The sequence below is a fragment of the Solanum pennellii genome, chromosome 9 (genome assembly GCF_001406875.1).
Source record: "Solanum pennellii chromosome 9, SPENNV200".
In the NCBI taxonomy this organism is placed as follows: Eukaryota; Viridiplantae; Streptophyta; class Magnoliopsida; order Solanales; family Solanaceae; genus Solanum; species Solanum pennellii.
Genome location: NC_028645.1, coordinates 17,387,685 through 17,395,434, shown reverse-complemented (window position 1 = coordinate 17,395,434; position 7,750 = coordinate 17,387,685). Strand labels below are relative to the sequence as shown.

General features: G+C 32.9%; 1 pseudogene; it reads right to left on the bottom strand.

Moving 5' to 3' along the window:
• The window catches only part of LOC107030806, a 44,766-nt pseudogene that overhangs the window by 31,564 nt on the left and 5,452 nt on the right, over positions 1 to 7,750 (bottom strand).

Below are 7,750 nucleotides of genomic sequence, written 5' to 3'. Positions count from 1 at the left end.
GTTTATATTTTCTCGTATTATCTCAAATTCCGCATAACAGAGTGGAAAATAGGAAACTTATCATGAATGTTACTTCACTCGCGAAGGCAAAATCTAAGTATTTTCGCTCTTCTTTAACTCAACTGTTGATGCTTTCAATTAGTCCGTACTCCCTTATAATACTACTGGTAAGCAATTGTTTAGCAGAGATTTTTAGTTTTAATCATATATGCATTATTTTGTTCCATATTTGCTTTCTTATTTGATAAAAAATTTTGCTTTGTAATATGTTGTTCTTAGAGTAATTTCATCATTTTATTTGTTGTTGTTTCTTTTTTATCCTTCTGTTGGATTAGCAAAATGCATGTCTTTTTCTTCCTACTTCGACAAACTTTCTTTGTGCCTATTAAATCAGTTGTAATTGTGTGGAGAATTTCTTTGGTAAAGGTTTTTTTTTTGGAAGAATCAGTTAGTTGAGGGTGCTACTTGGAAGGATCTCCTGTTATCCGGGAAAATGCACATGTACCCCCTCAATCTATGCCCGAAATCCCAGAGACACACTTATAGTATACTAAGGTCCTATTACCCCCTGAACTTATTTTATAAGTAATTTTCTACCCCTTTTCGGCCTACGTGGCACTAGTTTGAAAAAAAAAAGTCAACCATCGTTGGGCCCACAAGATAGTGCCACGTAAGTTGAAAAGGGGTAAACAATTATTAATAAAATAAGTTCAGGGGGTAATAGGACCTTAGTATAGTATAAGTGTGTCTCTGAAATTTCGGTCATAGGTTGAGGAGGTACTTGAGCATTATCCCCCTGTTATCCTCATATCATCTTTTTCCCTCTGCAAGTTATTTGTTTACATCCATTAGTTTATAAGGGATTTTGGAGGGAACAAATGACTCCTGTAGATCAACCATTTCCATTTCTCGTTGGATCATTTATTTTATTTGGAAGATCAGTCACCTAAAATATGATAATCACGTGATTTTAATTCCATTTGTATGTTGCAGTAGCATTGAACTTTCAGGCGAAGGAAGAAAGTAACCTATGGAGTTTAGAATTGAACAAGTTATCTTATATGTAAGACAAGAGTCCTCCTAGCATAATTCGATCTTGTTCGAGCTTGCTATAACAAGAAGCAAGGTACATAGATGGAATTATTGTTCTTGTGAATTTGTTGACGCATAGTCTGTATTTTGCAGATATTTATAAAGAAATAGCCAAATAATGTCCATTTGTATGAAAACTCTTCGTCACAAAATTTTTTAGTTCAATACGTGACTACTTGTTATGTAGAATTGTGCATGTTGAAACCAAATACGCTATAATGAGAAATGTTGGGTCCGTGCTTACCTGGGCATTATCCATCTAGCATATATATATATAATATAGAGGTCAAGCATCGAAGCCATGTATAAAGAAGAGTGACTACACAGACACGTGGAAACAAATTAGATCCCTAGCGATGAAACGTTTCAAGCCTTTTCTAATATAGTGGTAATATAGGTAGAAAGTTTGTAATGAATCTTTGTGTAGAAAATGTAATATATTGTTACCTTATTTAATGTGGGGATAATAATAATAATAATAATTGAGAAATGAAATGATTTTCAGGTATTGTTGTATCCATTCTTACGTGGCTATTTATTTTGTTGTCTCATTTATATTTTGTTAGCTGTTACACTTTTCACTCTCGTCTCCCGTGGTGAGTTGAGCTCACTATTTTAAGGGTTGGAAGTTGCTGGTGGTTACCATCATGTGCAGTTATCTAATTGTTGAATACATTGAAGTCTCCTAAAGATTAAATATTTTGTTATGCAAATATATTGTTGTCTGTTTTCAAAAAATATCAAATTTATCTTTTGATGTCTTCTTCAGATTTCAAGCAGTGCAACAAGTTATCAATATATTGAAGCAAACAACATTATTTCAATATCATATATCAACTTATCAAATTTAACGCAATGCTATTTCGATATTATTTTATTAACTTATCTGATTAAGTGCAACACCATTTCAATATTGCTATATCAATTTATTAAGATAAAAGTATTTGTTACCCCCTGAACTTGAAATTTTTTATTCAGTGTAAACCTAAACTTGATTTCGTTTTAATTATCTCCCTGAACTTGTTTATTCATCCAACGTGTACACCTTTTTTGATCGATCACTACAACCGTGTCTACATGCGTATGAGACCCAGATAAATATTTTCCCACCTAGATAAATATAAGTCACATGGATTAAAACTTCGGGACCTAATTTCAAACCTTTACAATCACATCGATCAAAACTTCACGAAGAAGCTTTGCTCTAAACCTTTTCGCTTTGCTCTAAACCTCTCACAGTTTTTAAGAAGTATAATCAACGACGAAGTTCAAAACTTTTGGCAAGTGTAATCGACGGAGTAACGAGTAGATTTGGGTCAGTTGCAGTTCTGGAGTAAAGACTTGCTAGTTTTCATGAAGTGTTTGGTCGATTAGTGCCGATTGGTCGATTTTCTTTGGATCTTGTCTGAAATTGTTACCAAGTAAGGATTATCCACTCGATTTCGTGGAGGCTTGATGTGTTATTGTTTGTTTACATTACTTTTTCATTCATATTTTGCCCTATTTCTCGTTTAAGGTTTCGCCATGATTTGACTAGGGTTTTGCCATAGTTTTCAATTGAATTTCCAATTAGGGGTATGATAGTTTTATACTAGAATTTTCACTTAATGAATGTATTATTATGAAGTTGTTCACATTATTCATGCATGAGTATTAAGGTTTGTAATAATCAATTTAAAAAATTAAGGCTTTTTAGTAAAATTAAGGTTCTAAGTATTAGGGTTTCTAGTACTGTTAAATGATGGAGTATTTTGTAATTTCCTTATGTATATTGTGTGGGCTGCCTATTGCATGCTGATGAGTAACACATCTACTATAGTAAGTATCAATTATTTTTTTGTTGCTTCAGTTTTGGTGTTATTGTGTATGTTTTAGTTTTGTTGCTTGCATTGTACAATATGCTGATTGTTATTGTGGTCATAGGTTGACACTATGGCTACTAAGTATCTCAATTTAAGGTTCAAATTTGGGGGTATCTTGGTGAGTGAGCTAGGTCCAATATATGTTGGGGTTAGGAATGAATATGTAGAGAATGTGGATGAAGATCATTTATTGGTTCATGAACTTGCAGAATATGCTAAGTCTTTTGGATTAGTAAGTTAGGAAAAACATATGCAACTCCATCTCTGATTTGGTGGAATTGAAAAATGACATGAACATTTGTAGCATGGCATTATTTATGCATGATGGGACACAATAGATATTTATGTGTATGATGACACTATTCTAGATGATGTGAGTTCTAGTGAAGGTCAAATTAGTCAATCTTTAAGTCAAGTGGTTGAGTCTTTTAATGCACATGGGGAATCTTTAACTGCACTGCAAAAAAAAAAACAGATCTAGGGTTAGGTTCCTCTTCTTCCTTTCCAACTACTGAAAGACTTGAGAATGATGGGATTGCAAGGTCCAACAAGAAAGTGATGATGATTATTCTTCAATAGATTTGACTTATACTGAAGAAGAAGTTGAACCAACTGTCAGTGAACCTTCTATTCAAGAAGAAGTTGAGCCAAGTTCCCAAGAAAATGCAAAGGAAGACATAGACAGTGATTCTGTCTGTTCTGACCAGTCTATTGACTATGGAAGTGATGTGCATGAGGAGTTGAGAATTGTTAAGGAAAATGTGAGAAAGCTTAGAGAAAGTAGGAGGAGAAAGAAAAAGGAAAAACCAAATGGTTTTTTTTAAGTGAAATTGGACTTGATGAAGGGTATGAGGATATTGAAAAAGGGAAAAAGATTTTCAAGGGTAAGCTAATAGAGAATGAGCATACTATGACAGTTCTGACTGTTATATTTTCAAAGTGATGAAGAAGAACCTGTTTTTGATGATGAACTTGAAGGAGGGAGTTTAAGGGGGAGAAACAAGAGTAATAGGGTGATATATGATTCTTCTCGTGATATTGTAATATGGTCGAGTGGCTTGGTATTTGAAAGTGTAAAACAATTTAGAGGCAGTTACAAAATAGCTATAAAAAAGGAGTTGAGTTAGACAAGTATGTGAATGAGAGTATTGGAATAAGAGTAAAGTGTAAAATTGGTTGTCCATGGCTGTTGTATGCAAGTAAGGAAGGGAGGAGTGAGAACTTTACTTTCAAGACATACAACATCAAGGCACAAATGTACCACGACCACCAATGATATTTTGTGTAATTCAATGTTCTTATCTAAGTATCTGAAAGATAGAATAATTTCTCAACCTAGTATAAAAGGATGAGAAATACAAGAATTGGTGAGGAAAAGTTTGAATGTTCATGTAGGCAAGGCAGTTTATTTAAAATCAAGAAAAATTATTTTAAAGGAAATTATGGGGGATCATGTGGCAGAATTTAACAAAATCTTAGACTACAAGGATGTGTTACTCCAAAAATATTCTAGAAGCACTTGGGTTGAAGATTCAGAATCAGAAAATGGAATAAAATAGTTTCACTCTTTTTACATATGTTTTGATGCTATGAAAAAGGGTTTCCAACAAAGACGCAGAAGATGTATAGGGTTGGATGGGAGTTTTCTAAAGGGAATTTGTAAGGGTCAACTTTTGGTAGCTGTTGATAAAGATGCAAACAACCAAATGTATCCAATAGCATGGGCAATAATTGACACTGAAAGCAAGTTGACATGGAAATGGTTCATGACCATTCTGAAAGATGATTTTAATCTAGGAAGTGGTTCCCAACTCACTATCATTAGTGATATGAAAAAGTTAATTGAATATCTTTCTTTTGTTTATGTTTAATTAAGTTTGATCAATTTAAGTGCTGTATAAATGCACTACCCAAGCTGGGAACAGGTATTGTTGAATTCCTTATCAAATATAACAAGGAGACACGGTGCAAAGCTTTTCTCCAAACATTTTGAAAGTGTAATAGTATAGATAACAACATGGCAAAGAGTTTCAATTCTTGGATCTTGGGACTAGGAACAAGACTATTGTAACTATGTTGGAAGAAATTAGAGTTAAGGTGATGAGTAGGGTGAGTAAGTCAAGAGCATTTGCTGAAACATGGACAAATGAAATATCTTCAGTGGCAATGATGGTATTCAGTACGAATGTAACAAGATCAATGCAGTGCAACATTAAATGGAATAGTGATGTTGGATTTGAAGTGTTAGAAGGGGCATACAAGTATACTGTGAACTTGGGTCAACAGAAATGTAGGTGTAGGTCATGGGAATTAAAATGTATTCCATGAGCACATGGTATAACAATAATGAACCACTTGAACATGAATGCCTCACAAGCAATTTCTAGCTGGTATAGAAAAGAGACATATATGAAGACATATTCTCATTTCATTCAACCAGTACCCAACATGGAAATGTGGCCTGAAAGAAGAAACCCAATGGTTGAACGGCCTGAGGCAAGACAAATGTATGGTAGGCCACCAAAGAACAAAAGAAGAGAAATTGGTGAAGTGAGAAAAGTTGAAAAGTTACCAAGAATGGGGACGGTAATGATATGTTCTATTTGTAAAGGACCAAATCATAACAAGAGGAATTTTCCAAAAAATTTAAACCTAAGTCTACACCAACACCCACTCACGAGGTACATTCATATTGATTTGCTTTTATAAATTATGTTAGATTACTTATTAATTTAATCTCTTGTTGTATTCTTTTTCAACTCACATTAGTCCACCACTGGAAAAAAGAGGGGTAGAGGTCACTATGAAAGAGCAAGCACCAGTAAGACTGATACAAGCAACAACAACGCTGGTATAAGAAGAGGTGAAGGAAATAGTTACAAGAAGAGGCCAAAAGTTGTTGGACAAGGTGTATTTGTTGCTGTTACTGGATATACATGTATTAATGTAAGTGTATTATAAAACTGTCAATATATTTGTCTTTTTAATGTGACTCTCAAAATAAGTATGTAGTTAATATTGCAACAAAGATTGTCTAGTAGTAGGAGGGTTAATACTGATGTGATGAGTTCTGTGCATGTGACAGGTGATATTGATTTTAAACCTACCAGGGGACTGGAGTGGCAAACAAATAGGCCATGACTCAAAGAGAACTTCAAATCCAAAGTGTTATGGGTTGTATTCAAACCAGATCAAAAGCTGCTGGAATTCAAAAAAGGGCACAAGCCAATGGAAAATCACCCTAAAAGAAAACTTCTTAGTTTTGTGGTTGTGTGGGTGTAAAAATCAAACTTAAGTTGGTGACTGTTTTTATTTTGGTGTTTATGTGGTTGTTCAACCAAACTTAAAATATTGTGTTTTATGTTTTAGTGCTTGTGTGGTTGTTCAACCAAACTTAAAGTAGTTACTGTTTTGTATTTAGGTGCTTGTGTGGTTGTTCAACCAACCTTAAAGTAGTGACTTTTTTGTTTTGGTGGTCAACTTAAGTTATTGTGGTTGTTGGTTGAAACAATGAAACACTATAATGTTTCTGTTTGATGATCAAGAAAGCATTAGTTATGTTATGCCATTATGTTAGGCTGCCTTCATGTTATTATTTCATGTTATCCTATTACCTATTACATGTAATTGTAGTTTTATGAAAAAGGACAAGTCAATTGAACATACACAAAGACACACACACACACACACACATATATGTATATATATACATATATGTATATATATACATATGTGTATGTATATATATATATGTGTGTATGTATATATATATATGTGTATGTATATATATATATATGTATATATATATATATATATATGTATATATATATATATATATGTATATATATATATATATGTATATATATATACATATGTATATATATATATGTATATATATATATGTATGTATGTATATATGTATGTATGTATATTTGTATGTATGTATGTATGTATGTATGTGTGTGCGCGCGCGCGCGTGTTTGATTACAAAAAACAACCAACCAATGAACTAATTTTTTTAATCATTTTACAAGTTCCTATTTTATTTTTAAAAATTTTATGCTCATTTTTTCAATAATTCTCGATGACTTGATTATGATTATTAGTTAAGGTTGCGGAATATAATGAAAGGAAAATAATAAAAGAAATTGTTTTAGCTAATCATAAAATTAATTATTTTATTTTCCTTATGATCGATAAGATATCGGATGATAAAAAATAAGGTATATAATTGAGAGAATTTATGTTTTACCTTAGCAGGGATATTAGGAATCAAAGAACGGAGAGTGTCGAACAAAATTCTGATTTTCTTTCTCCTTTCTCTTGCCGTCCATATGTGTAACTTATGATTTAATCCTCCTCTATCTCCGGCTCCATCAGCACCAAAATTTGGTTCAGCAATTTTCTTACTGTTCTTTTTTCGGTTGGGTGGATTTCTCTTCTTACCAGCATTGGTACTTGCTTCAATCACCTCATGAACAACTGTCAAAGGTTGATAAGTATCAAATATAGTTGGATCTAGCAACTTGTCACCCTAAAAGTGTCACTCCACTCCCAATTTGATTGTCATTCAAGTTTAGGTACGGCCATCCATCATTAGTTTCCCATGAAAAAATATTATTATTCTCGCCGCCTCCATTCATTTTTTTCTTTTTCAGGTGGTTTGATATTGTACCCTAAGTTACGCCTATATATAGAGTATTTTCTTGTAGGGTGGCAAAGTGTAAAACTGAGAAATGTGGGCTTGAATATGATAAATATTAAATATGAAAAGAATATATATATATATATATATA